The sequence below is a fragment of the Mauremys mutica genome, chromosome 26 (genome assembly GCF_020497125.1).
Source record: "Mauremys mutica isolate MM-2020 ecotype Southern chromosome 26, ASM2049712v1, whole genome shotgun sequence".
NCBI classification, from domain to species: Eukaryota; Metazoa; Chordata; order Testudines; family Geoemydidae; genus Mauremys; species Mauremys mutica.
This window is the reverse complement of record NC_059097.1, coordinates 6,599,601-6,612,851: the sequence shown is the minus strand read 5'-3', so window position 1 is coordinate 6,612,851 and position 13,251 is coordinate 6,599,601. Positions and strand designations below refer to the sequence as shown.

Here is a 13,251-nt window from a genome sequence, read left to right as displayed (position 1 = left end):
TGATCAAGTGATCTCTCTCCTGCCATCCATCTCCATCCTCTGACGAACAGAGGCTAGGGACACCATCCCCAGACTTGCCAGCACTCCGCTCACCCGACCCCAATCTGCCCCCTGCATGTGGCCCTCCAATCCACCCCATCTGTTCCCCATCTCAGGGCACCCCAACATTCTCCATGACACCCAATCCCTACACCTCAACCCCAGTTGGCTCCAACCTATTTCTCCTTTGCTGGGCCCCACTTCCCCAGCACCGCATTTCCCCATGCCACCCACAGCCAGCCAGGCTTCCCTCTCCAATTCCTGTTACCTTTCCCAGCCACACTGGGGCCTTTCAACCCCCTCCACCCTGCCCTTACTCTCCAAAGCTTATGAATCCCACATTCCCTCAGTACAGCTTGGGAACCCTAAACCCCTCTACCTCACAGTGCAGTCCCCACCCCCAAATATCATACAACTAAGCCACTGATGCACGGACCCCAAATTCCTACTGAACTTGTCCATTGATCAGCCCCATGGACTCTCTCTCTCCTTTCCTCTCCTTGTGCTGTCTCCCTTCCTAGGACACGGGCAGGCGTGCTAGGTGTGCAGCCCCAAAAGCTGTGTATCGGGAGCTGTGAAGAAGTAGGAGGGGACAAAAATCCTGCAGGGTAGTGGATAGTGGAGTAGAGCGGTATCTGTTGGCGTTGACTCAGTCTCTGTTCATCGAGTGGGGCAGATGTAGATGGGACTGCAGAGGGATGCAGGGATGAGGGTAAGATTAAACACCGCAATAGAGCTCTGTGTAGTGATAGTTCTTGCTTGGCTTTATTAGTTTGCAGAGGAATCATCCAGGAGCCCTCACTGGTCGAGAATATGGCAGAAGTGGACCTGAGAAGCCTGGACAGCCTTCTAAGGAGACATGAATAGATATCAGCTTTCTGCCTCCCGCTTAAGTGGCTATGAGTAAGCCGTCAGTGCTTTCAATTCCTCATCTGTACTTACTGTAGTTTTCTTCAGACTATGTGGTTCCTTGTTGGGTACGGGGCTCTGTGGGATTAAGGCTGGGGAGTGGCCAGAGTCTGCTGTGCAGAGAGACTCTGTTGGGTGTAGTTGCAAGGTGTGCTTTCTACTTGTAGTCCTAAAGGTGTAATGGGAAGAGGGTTGAGGGTGGAGCCCCGCTGTGCAGGAGAGGCGAAAAGAAGAGCCTACGAGATGTTGCCGACTGAGCTGGTAACTTACTTGTTTTATCCCCTGGTTTTAGTGTGAAGGAAAAAGACTTCACGTGTGAGAGTCTACAGCCCTCGTGATGGAAAATGAGTGAGAGTGACGAGACGGTGAGCGTTGTTGGTGCCAGGCGGCAGCCGTCCATCTGGGAGCAGAACAGCCGCGACTATCACTGAGATAAGTATCTCTTTTGCTGAGGGTTCTGCTCCTCCAGGTAGGGACATCCTGTTAGCTGGGGCTGGGTTTGTAAGAAAAGGTTCCTGAGTAGCTGTCATTATGAGGGAGACAAGGTCCCCATTTTCAGGGGCTGGTCAGTTCTCTGGCCAGTAGCAGTGTGTCCTCTGCAGCGGAAGTTAGATCCGGGAGGATGACTGCAGTTGGAAAGTTGCTTGCCATCCTCTCATGTTTCTCTCTTTCTTTTCTACTGTGTTGGCCAACATTCTCTGTCTGTCTGTCTGTCTGTCTGTCCTTGTCTTTCCTTGTGCTGTCTTCCTTCGTAGCACACGGGCAGGCATGCTCGGATTGCATCCCCACGGCCTATGTATTAGGAGCCATGAAGAAGTAGAAGGGGATTAAAATAATGCAGAGTAATGGGCACGGGAGCGGAGTGGTGACTGTCGGTGTTAACTCGGTCTCTGTTCATCGAGTGGGGCTGATGTAGATGGGATGGAAGAGGGAGGCGGGGATGAGGGCAAGATTTCAAGCACCAATAGAGCTGTGTGTAGTGATGGCTCATGTATGGCTTTTCCAGCTGCTCTTCCAGAGGAATTGTCCAGAAGCCCTCGACGGAGAAGAAGCTGGCAGAGGTGGACCTGCTCAGCCTGAACATCCTTCTAAGCAAACATGAACAGTCCTCAGCTTGCTGCCTCCCGCTTTACTGGCTGTGAGTAAGAGGTCAGTGCTTTCAATTCCTTATCTGTACTCGCTGTAGTTTTCTTCACAGGCCGTGTGCTTCCTCGTTGGTGTCACGGAGTTTGGGGGAGACAAGGCCCTGTACCCCCGGCTTCCTGCGATTCATGATGACTGTCAGCCAGCCAGTAAAACAGAAGGCTTATTTAGATGACAGGAACACAGTCCAAGACAGGTCTTGCAAGTACAGATCACAGGACCCTTTCAGGTAGGTCCATCTTGGGGGGCCCCAGGGAGGCCAGAGCCCCGTCTGGGCTCCCCTCCATTTTCCCAGCCAGCTCAAATCGGAGACTCTCCAGCCCCTCCTCTCTGGCCTTTGTCTCTTTCCCGGGCCAGGAGGTCACCGGATCTCTTTGCAAAGGGGCCAACTGAAGGTGTCAGAGAACAGAGGAGGGGCCCAGGCTGTTAGTTGCCAGGAGAGAGTGCCGGCCATTCTCTATGCAGACAGTATCACAGGGGCCCTCTAAGGCTCTGCAAAAATCATACACCCTGATCCCCCACACCTAGATATTTAATAAAGGCGTAGGGGAAACTGAGGCACCCACACAGTATTCAGAGAAAACATTGCGAACATTCCCACTTGGTCACAGTTGGGTACGAGGCTCTTTGGGATTAAGGCTGGGGAAGGGACAAGAGTCTACTGAGCAAAGTGACTATTTTGGGTGCAGTTACAATGGGTCCCTTCTAGTTGCAGGTGTGAAGTAGTTGAGGGCGGAGCCATGGGATACGTGAGCTGTGAAATGAAGACTACTCAACACTGCAGACAGAGAGGCTAATTTACTTTGTTCTTCTCCCCTCTGCTGCGTTTAGTGCCGAGGGAAATGAAGTCACACGTCAGATTCTATTGCCCTCATGCGATGGAAAGTGAGTGAGAGCAGCGAGCCTGTGAGCATTGTTCATGCCAGGCAAGAGCAGTCCATTTGGGAGCCAAGCTGACGCCACCGACACTGAGATAAGTTTCTGTTTTGTTGAGGGTTCTGCTCACGCTCCGTCTGACTCCAGGTAGAGACGCACCATCGGCTGGGGCAGGGTTGGTAAGAAAAGGTTCCTGACTAGCTGTGGTTTTGAGGGAGACAAGGTCCCCATTTTCAGGGGCTGCTCATGTCTTTAGCCAGGACTGGTGTGTCCTCCTCAGCATATTAGATCCAGTAGGATGACTCCAGTTGCTGAGTTTCTTGATTCTATCCCACCGTTTTCTCTCTCTCTCCTCTAATGTGTTGGCCAACACACACACTGTCTCTGTCTCTCTGTCTCTCTCTCTCTCTATCTGTCCTTGCCTCACCTTGTACTGTATCCCTTCACATGACATGGGCAGGTGTGGTAGGTGTGCATCCCCACAGGCTAGGTCTTGTTAGCTGTGAACAAGTAGGGGACCGAAATAGTACAGGGCAGTGGGCACTAGAGTGCAGCAGTGACTGTGGGTGTTGACTGAGTCTCTGCCCTTGTGGGGTGATGTAGATGGGATGAGAGAGGGAGGCGGGGATGAGGGCAAGATTAAATGCACCAATAGAGCTCGGTGTAGTGATGGTACTTGCTTGCCTTTATTAGTTTGCAGAGGAATCATCCAGGAGCCCTCGCCGGACGAGAATATGCAGAACTGGACCTAAGCAGCCTGGACATCCTTCTAAGGAGACTTGAATAGTCCTCAGATTTCTTCCTTCTGCATAACTGGGCTGTGAGTAAGAGGTGAGTGCTTTCAATTCCTCACTTGTATTCACTGTAGTTTTCTTCACAGGCAGTGTGCTTCCTCGTTTGGTACGAGGCTCTGGGATTAAGGCCGGGGAAGGGACAAGAGACTCCTGAACAAAGTGACTATTTTGGGACATAGTGTACTTAGATTTCCAGAAAGCCTTTGATAAGAGCCTTTAGTGAAGGACCTTAGGTAAATAAAATAGCCATTGGAAAAGAGGGAAGATCCTTTCACGGATTAAGAACTGGATGAAAGAGAGGGAACAAAAGGTAGGAATAAATGGTAAATTTTCAGAATGGAGAGGAGTAACTAGTTGTGTTCCCCAAGGGTCAATCCTAGGACCACTCCTATTCAATTTATTCATAAATAATCTGGAGAAAGGTGAGGTGGCAAAGATTGCAGATGATACTAAACTGCTCAAGATAGTTTGTGAGATGTTTTTGAAGTTCTTCACAGTCTTCTTTGGGTTTAAGTGTTTGGTCAGCAAAATGGCAAATGAAATGTAATGGGGATAAATGTAAAGTAATGCGTATTGGAAAAAATATCCCCAACTATACCCACAATATGATGGGGGCTAATTTAACTACAGCTTATCAGGAAAGACATATTGGAGTCATCATGGATAGTTTTCTGAAGATGTCCACGCAGTGTGCAGCGGCAGTTAAAAAAGCAGACAGGATGTTTGGAATCATTAAAAAAGTGATAGAGAATAAGGCAGAGAATATCTTATTGCCCTTATATAAATCCATGGCCCACCCACATCTCGAATACTTTGTACAGATGTGATCTCCTCATCTAAAAAAAAAGATATACTGGTACTAGAAAAAGTTCAGAGATGGACAACTCAAATGATTAGGAGTTTGGAACATTGCCCATATGAAGAGAGCTGAAAGAGGCTAGGACTTTTCATCTTGGAAAAGAGGAGATTAAGGGGGGATATGATAAAAGTATATAAAATCACTAGTGGTGTGGAGAAAGTGAATTAGGAAAAATTTATTTACTTTGTTCCCATAATATAAGAACTAGGGGCCACCAAATGAAATTAATGGGCAACTGGTTGAAAATAAATACAAGGAAGTTCTTCTTCACGCAGCGCACAGTCAACCTGTGGAACTCCTTGCCTGAGGAGGTTGTGAAGGCTAGGACTAACAACCTGCATGAATTGATCCAGTTCTCTTTTAAATGCTAAGTCCATTAGCCAGGATGGGTAAGGAATGGTGTCCCTAGCCTCTGTTTGTCAGAGGGTGGAATGGATGGCAGGAGAGAGATCACTTGATCATATACTTGTTAGGTTCACTCCCTCTGGGGCAGCTGGCATTGGTAACTGTCAGTAGGCAGGATACTGGGCTGGATGGACCTTTGGTCTGACCCACTATGGCCATTCTTACGTTCTCTCTTCTCCATGACTGGCTGTGAGTGAACAATTACGGCACTCTATTCCTCATCCGTACCACTCTAGATTTCTTCAGAGGTTGTGAGCCTCCTTGTTGGGCATGGGGCTCTGTGGCATTATGACCAGGGGAAGGGACAATAGTCTCCTCTGCACAGTGAGTCTCTCTTGGATGTAGGTGCAATGGGCTACTTTCTTCAGACAGTGGCTAATGCCAGGTGCCCCAGAGGGAACAAACAGAACAGGCAATAACCAAGTGATCCATCTGCTGTCACTCATTCCCAGCTCCTGGCAAACAGAGGATAAAGGCACCACCCCTGCCCATCTTGACAAATAGCTGATGGATCTCCATGAACTTCTCTAGTTATTTTTTGAACTCCATTAAGCTTGACCTTCACATAATTCTCTGGCGAGGAGTTCCACAGGTTGAGTGTGCGTTGTGTGCTTTTAATTGTACCTGTAAAGGTGTAATGGGAGATGAGAGAAGAAGAGCCTACACAACACTGCAGATTCCGATGATAACGTTTGATTTTCCCTCCTGGTTGTGCTTTGTAGCAACGAGAAAGAAGTGAAGGGTAAGAGCCCACCCCCGTTGTGAGATGGAAAGTGCACAAGAACCATGAGACAGTGAGCATTGTTGATGCCAGGCTATGCAGATGATGTCGAGCGGGGAGTGGAGCAGCCGTCACCGTCAGTGAGATAAGGTCTGGTTTGGGAAGGACTCTGGTAACTGTCTACGTGCCTCTAGGCCGGGAATTAACGTTAGCTGGGGCTCGGTTTGTTGGAAAAGAGTCCTGACTAGGGAGACAAGCTTTTCAGGGGCTGGTTATATCTGTGGCTAGGAGTGTGTGTCCTCTGCAGCAGAACATTGGATCCAGGGGGATGACTCCAGCTGATGAGTTTCTTGCCTTCCTCCCATGGTTTTTCTCTCTCTTTCTCTGTATTCTAGTGTGTTGGCCAATTCTCTGTCTCTCTCTCCTCTCCTCTCCTTGTGTTGTCTCCCTTCATAGGACATGGGTAGGCATGCTTCTTTGCATCCCCACAGGCTGTGTCTCGGGCGCTAGGAAGAAGTAGGAGGGGACAAAACTCACGCGGGGCAGTGGGTGCGAGAGTGGAGTGGTGACTGTCGGTGTTAACTTGGTCTCTATTCATCGAGTGGCACCGATGTGGATGGGATGGGAGAGGGAGGCAGGGATGAGGGCAAGATTTCAACCACCAATAGAACTTTGTGTAGTGATGGCTCATGCTTGGCTTTTGCAGCTGCGCTTCCAGAGGAGCTGTCCAGGAGCCCCAGCCAGAGGAGAAAGTTGCAGAAGGGAACCTGAGCAGTCTGGACATCCTAAGCAGACATGAACAGTCCTCAGCTTTCTGCCTCCTGCATAACTGGCTGTGAGTAAGGGGTCAGTGTTTGGAATTCCTCATCTCTACTCGCTTCGGTTTTGTTCAGAGACTGTGAACTTCCTAGTTGAACACGGTGCTCTGTGGGATTCAGACTAGGGAAAGGCACAAGTCTCCTGTGCAGAGTGAGTATTTTGGATGTAGGTGCAACAGGCTGCTTTTTAGTTGCGGTGCTAAAGCTGTAATGGGAGGAACGGTTGAGGGTGGAGCCGTGAGGTGTGGTAGATGCAAGAAGAACCTATGCATGTTGCAGACTGAGATGGTAACGGATTTGTTTTCCCCCTTGTGCTAGGTTCAGTACCAATGGAGAAGAAGTGGAGAGTCAGAGTCCGCTCTCCTCCTTTCATAAGATTTGATGCGTCTGGCCAGATTCTGCTGTGCAGAGTTGAGTATTTCAGGCATTGTTTCAAGGGATGCTTTTTGATTGTAATGCTAAAGGTGCGATGGGAGGAGGGTTCAGGGCAGATCACCACTGTGTGGGAGAGGTAGAAAGAAGAGCCTCCCCAACGTTGCCAACAGAGATGGTAACTTGTTTGTTTTTTCCCCTTCTGCTGGATTTAGTACCAAGGGAAAAGAGAGCTCACATCAGTCTACTGCCCTCATGCGATGGAAATCAAGCGAGAGCAATGGGACCATGAGAATTATTGCTGCCACGAACAAGCCGTGCAACTGGCAGAACAGACATGACTCTCAATGAGATAAGTGTCTGTCTTGGTGATTGCTCTGTTTTTTGAGTAGCTGTGCTTATGAGGGAGACAGGATACCTATTTTCAGGGGCTGCTCAGTTCTCTGGCCAGTAGCGCTGTGTCCTCTGCAGCAGAAGGTTAGATCCAGGAGGATGACTGCAGGTGGAGAGTTGCGTGCCTTCCTCCCATGTCTGTCTGTCTGTCTCTCTCTCTCTCTGTTCCCTACTATATTGGCCAACACACACCCGTTCTCTGTCCTTGCACTATCTGCCTTTGTAGGACATGGGCAGGCATGCTAGGTGTGCATCGCCACAGGTTAGGTCTTGGGAGCCCTGGAGTAGTAGGAGGGGACGAAAGTCATGTGGGGCTGTGGATGCTAAAGTGGAGCAATGACAGTTGGTGTTAACTTGGTCTCTGTTCATCGAGTGGGGCCGATGTAGATGGGATGGAAGAGGGAGGAAGGGATGAGTGCAAGATTCCAAGCACCAATAGTGCTGTGTGTAGTGATAGTTCTTGTTTGGCTTCATTAGTTTGCAGAGGAATTGTCTAGGAGACTTAGCTGGATGAGACTATATCAGAAGTGGATCTGAGCAGCTTGGGCATCCTTCTAAAGAGATGTGAATAATTCTCATGTTTCTGACTGGGTAAGAGGCTCTGGTATTAAGGCTGGGGAAGGGACAAGAATCTCCTGAACTAAGTGACTATTTTGCGTGCCGTTACAATGGCTCCCTTCTAGTTGCAGTTCTATAGTAGTAATGGGAGACGGGTTGCGAGCGGAGCCGTGGGATATGGGAGAAGTGAAATGAAAAGACTACAACACATTGCAGATGGTGATGCTAATTTTTTGGGTTTTTTCTCTATGTGCTGGGTTTAGTACCAAGGGAAAAGAAGTCAAGAGTCAGTCTACTGCCGTGACATGGTGAAAAGTAAGTGAGAGCTGTGAGACTGCGATCATTGTTGATCCCAGACAAGCGCCATCCATCTGGGAGCTGAGTAGAGGCCACTGTCAGTGACATAAGTGTCTGGTTTGGGGAGGGCTCTGCTCACACCCCGCCTGAGTTCAAGTTGGGTAGCCCGGTAATGTAGGGCTGGGTGTGTAGGAAAAGGTTCCCCACTAGCTGTGGGTTACGAGTGAGAAAAGGTCCCATTTTCAGAGATGGCTCACTTCTCTGGTCAGGAACAGTTTCTCCCCCGCAGCAGAAGGTTGTATTGAGGAGGATGACTCCAGGTGATGAGTTGCTTGACTTCCTCCCATGTTTCTCTCTCGCTCTCTACTCTAGTGTGTTGGCCAACACACTCTCTCTCTTCGCCCCCCTTCTTGTGCCGTCTCCCTTTATAGAACACTGGCACGTGTGTATTGCATGTCTCGTGAGCCAGGGAGTAGTAGGAGGGGACGAAAATCATGGAGGGCTGTCGGTGCGAGTGGAGCGGTGACTGTCACTGTTAACTTGGTCTCATCGTGGGGGGCCGATGAAGGTAGGATGGAAGAGGGAGGCAGGGATGAGGGCAAGAGCTCTGTGTAATGACGGCTCATGCTTGGCTTTTTTAGCTGTTCTTACAGAAGAATTGTTGTTCTGGAGCCGTAGCTGGAGGAGAAACTGCATCTGAGCAGCTTGGACATTGTTCTAAGCAGACATGAACAGTCCTCACTTTCTGCCTTCTGCATAACTACACTGCACGACTTTTAGCGTCACATCTGAAGCCTAAGGTAAATGCAGGGTAGAAGCTGAGTACAGGCGGCTGCTTCCCTTTAGGTGGGTTTGGTTTCTCATAAAAGTTTTCCTCCTTGTTCTGGATGTGGGAGGAGAATTTCACTATTGTGGGAGTAGCTGTGGGATTATGATGAGGAGAAGAGACAATAGTCTCCTTTAGTGTGACTCTATTGCAGGAGTCCCCAATGCGGTGCCTGTGGGTGCCATGATGCCTGCCGAGACAGCTATGTGCACCTGCCTACTAATTGCCAAACAAGCAGCGGCCGAAATACCACCTGGAACCAGCGTCATCAAGAAGCGTTGCCGCCGAAATGTTGCTGATTTTTGGCGGCTGCGCCTCTCAATGACCCTGGTTCTCGGCAATGATGAAGCTGGTTCTCAGCGGCTGCTTGTTTGGTGACCAAGCTCTTCGGTGGCTAGTTGTCTGGTGCCCGCCACACTAAAAGGTTGGGGACCCCTGCTCTATTGGGTGCAGGTGCAATAGACTGACCAAGCACTGCCATTCTTACATTCAAAATGTTATGCAGACCAAGGGTCCATGTACCCCAGTATCCTGTGTTCTGACTGGCTAACGCCAGGTGCTTCAGAGGGAATGAACAGAACAGGGAATCAAGAAGTGATCCATCCTGTGTCGCCCATTCCCAGCTTCTGGCAAACAGAGGTTAAGGGCACCATCCCTGCCCATCCTCAGCAATAGCCATTGATGCACGTGTCCTCCATGAATTTACCTAGTTATTTTTTGAACCCTGTTATAGTCTTGGCTTTCACAGCATTCTCTGGCAAGGAGCTCCACATGTCAAGTGTGCGTTGTGTGCTTTTTAATTGTATCTATAAAGGTGTAATGGGAGATGAGAGAAGAAGAACCTACACAACACAGCAGATTCCGATGATAACCTTTGTTTTTCCCTCTTGTGTTGTGCTTAGTACCACAGAGAGAGAAGTCAAGGTCCCCGTTGTGAGATGGAAAGCACACAAGAGCCGTGAGACAGCGAGCGTTGTTGATGCCAGGCTATGGCGATGCCATCGAGCTGGGAGCGGAGCAGCCATCACCACCAGTGAGATAAGTGTCTAGTTTGCTGAAGACTCTGGTAACGGCACACCTGCCTCCAGGGTTGGACTGGTCATTAAATGTGGCTCGGTTTGTAGGAAAAGATTCCTGACTAGCTGTGGTTACGAGGGAGACAAGGTTCCCGTTTTCAGAGGCTGGTCATTTCTCCGTCCACAAGCAGTGTGTCCTACGCAGCAGAGGGTTGGACCCAGGGGGATGACTCCAGCTAGTGAGTTTCTTGACTTCCTCCCACGTTTTTCTGTCTCTCTTCTAATGTGTTGGCCAACACACACTCTGTCTGTCACTCTCTCTCTGTCCTTGCTTTTTCCTTGTGCTGTCTCCTTTTTTAGGACATGGACAGGTGTGGTAGGTGTGCATCCCCACAGGCTTGGTCTCGGGAGCTATGAACAAGTAGGAAGGGACCGAAATCATGCAGGGTAGTGGGCACTAGAGTGCAACGGTGACTGTGGGTGTTGATTGAGTCTCTGCTCTAGTGCAGCTGAAGCAGATGTGATGGGAGAGGGAGGCAGGGATGAGGGCAAGATTTCGTGCACCAATTGAATTTTGTGTCGTGATGGCTTTTGCTTGGGTTACTTGCTGCATTTGCAGAGGGATCATCCAGGAGCAGCAGCCAGAGGAGAAATTGGCAGACATGGACCTGAGCAGCCGGGACATCCTTCTAAGCAGAGATTAACAGGCCTCAACTTTCTACCTTCCACATAACGGGGTGTGAGTAAGCGGTTAGAGCTTGGAATTCCTCCTCTGTTGTCACTCCAGTTTTGTTCTTCGTAGGGTATGTGGCTCTGTGGGATTCAGATGAGGGAAAGGCACAAGTCTCCTGTTCAGAGTGGCTGTTTTGCGTGTAGTTGCAACAGGCTTCTTTCTAGTTGTGGTCCTGAAGGTGTAATGGAAAAAGGGTTATGGGTGGAGGTCTGGGGTGTGGAAAATGGGAGAAGAACCTATGTAACGTTGCAGACTGAGATGCTAACCTGTTTGTTTCCCCCCTTTGTGCTGGGTTAGTACCAATAGAAAAGAAGTGGAGGGTCAGCGTCCGCTCCTCTCCTGCAATGGAAAGCGAGTGAGAGCGATGAGATAGCAAGCATTACTGATGCCAGGTAAGAGCCGTCCAGCTGGGAGTGGAGCAGCCACCACTCTCAATGAGATAAGTGTCTGTTTTGGTGATTGCTCTGCTCACTGCCCACTTTGCTCCAGGAACTGCTCTGTGCATTACCCTGCATGGCCAGATGGTGTCACTGTAGCTCCATGCAGGAAAAGCTCTGTGCATTACCCTGCGTGGCCACATGGTGTCACTGTTCCTCTGAGGCCTGGTCTACACTAGGACTTTAATTCGAATTTAGCAGTGTTAATTTGAATTAACCGTGCACCCGTCCACACCAGGAAGCCATTTAATTCGACATAGAGGGTTCTTTAGTTCGAATTCTGTACTCCTCCCCAATGAGGGGAGTAGCGCTAAATTCGACATGGCTATGTCGAATTAGGCTAGGTGTGGATGCAAATCGAACATAGTAGCTCCGGGAGCTATCCCACAGTGCACCACTCTGTTGACGCTCTGGACAGCAGTCCGAGCTTGGATGTTCTGATCAGCCACACAGGAAAAGCCCCGGGAAAATAGGAAAAGGAATTCAAGTCTGGACAGTTTGAATCTCATTTCGTGGTTGGACATCGGGGCGAGCTCAGCAGCACCGGCAGCAATGCAGAGCTCTCCAGCAGAGGAGTTCATGTAATCTCTGGGTATGTCTACACAACCGGTTTATGTAAATTCGGAATAATCCCGTATAGTAAAACAGATTGTATAAAATCGAGTGTGCGCGGCCACACTAAACACATTAAATCGGTGGTGTGCGTCCACGGTCCGAGGCTAGCGTCGATTTCTGGAGCGTTGCACTGTGGGTAGCTGTTCTGTAGCTATCCCATAGTTCCCGCAGCCTGCCCCGCCCCTTGGAATTTCCGGGTTAAGATCCCAGTGCCTGATGGGGCAAAAACCATTGTCGCGGGTGGTTCTGGGTAAATGTCGTCAGTCACTCCTTCCTCTGGGAAAGCAACAGCAGAGAAGCATTTCGCACCTTTTTTCCCTGGATTGCCCTGGCAGATGCCATAGCATGGCAATTATGGAGCCTGTTTTGCCTTTTGTGACTATCACCGTATGTGTACTAGATGCTGCTCACAGAGGCATGCTTTTGCTTTTGCATGGCAGCAGAAATGGTTACTAGCCATACTGTACCATCTACCATACCATAAATTGGTAATAAGATGATCATGGTTACCAGTTCTTTTGCACTGTGCCATTTGCTGCTGTCATAAGTGCCCCTGGCCGATCAGCCAGGGGCGCAAAAGCCAAAATTGGGAGTGACTCCCTGAGTCAATCCCTCCTTTTTGGTATCTAAAAATAGAATCAGTCCTGCCTAGAATATGGGCAAGTGTACTAGAGAACCACTGTATCATAGAGTCAGAGAGCACAGCTGCTCTGTGTCAGATCCCACAGAAATTATGAGCTGTATGCTATTCACAGGGGGTGCTCCTGCAACAACCCCACCTGTTGATTCCGTTCTTCCCCCAGCCTTCCTGTGCTACCATAGCATTGTACCCCCACTTGTGTGATGAAGTAATAAAGAATGCAGGAATAAGACACAGTGACTTGTTAGTGAGAAATGAGTGGAAGGCAGCCTCCAGCTACAATGATAGTCCAGATAGTCCTCAGAATGGAGAGGGGTAACTAGTGGTGTTCCCCAAGGGTCAGTCCTAGGACCAATCCTATTCAATTTATTCATAAATGATCTGGAGAAAGGGGTAAACAGTGAGGTGGCAAAGTTTGCAGATGATACTAAACTACTCAAGATAGTCAAGACCAAAGCAGACTGTGAAGAACTTCAAAAAGATCTCACCAAACTAAGTGATTGGGCAACAAAATGGCAAATGAAATTTAATGTGGATAAATGTAAAGTAATGCACATTGGAAAAAATAACCCCAACTATACATACAACATGATGGGGGCTAATTTAGCTACAACGAGTCAGGAAAAAGATCTTGGAGTTATCGTGGATAGTTCTCTGAAGATGTCCACGCAGTGTGCAGAGGCGGTCAAAAAAGCAAACAGGATGTTAGGAATCATTAAAAAGGGGATAGAGAATAAGACTGAGAATATATTATTGCCCTTATATAAATCCATGGTACGCCCACATCTCGAATACTGTGT

General features: G+C 49.0%; 2 long non-coding RNA genes across 2 annotated transcripts; both read left to right on the top strand.

Moving 5' to 3' along the window:
- Nucleotides 1–6,380: 6,380 nt before the first annotated feature.
- On the top strand, nt 6,381–7,282 carry LOC123356728. Its single transcript, XR_006575435.1, has 3 exons — nt 6,381–6,581; nt 6,883–6,974; nt 7,152–7,282. It is a non-coding gene; the product is annotated as an uncharacterized LOC123356728 (long non-coding RNA).
- Nucleotides 7,283–7,669: 387 nt separating this feature from the next.
- Nucleotides 7,670–11,156, top strand: LOC123356744. Its single transcript, XR_006575440.1, has 4 exons — nt 7,670–7,920; nt 8,151–8,202; nt 8,616–8,984; nt 9,913–11,156. It is a non-coding gene; the product is annotated as an uncharacterized LOC123356744 (long non-coding RNA).
- Nucleotides 11,157–13,251: the final 2,095 nt, after the last annotated feature.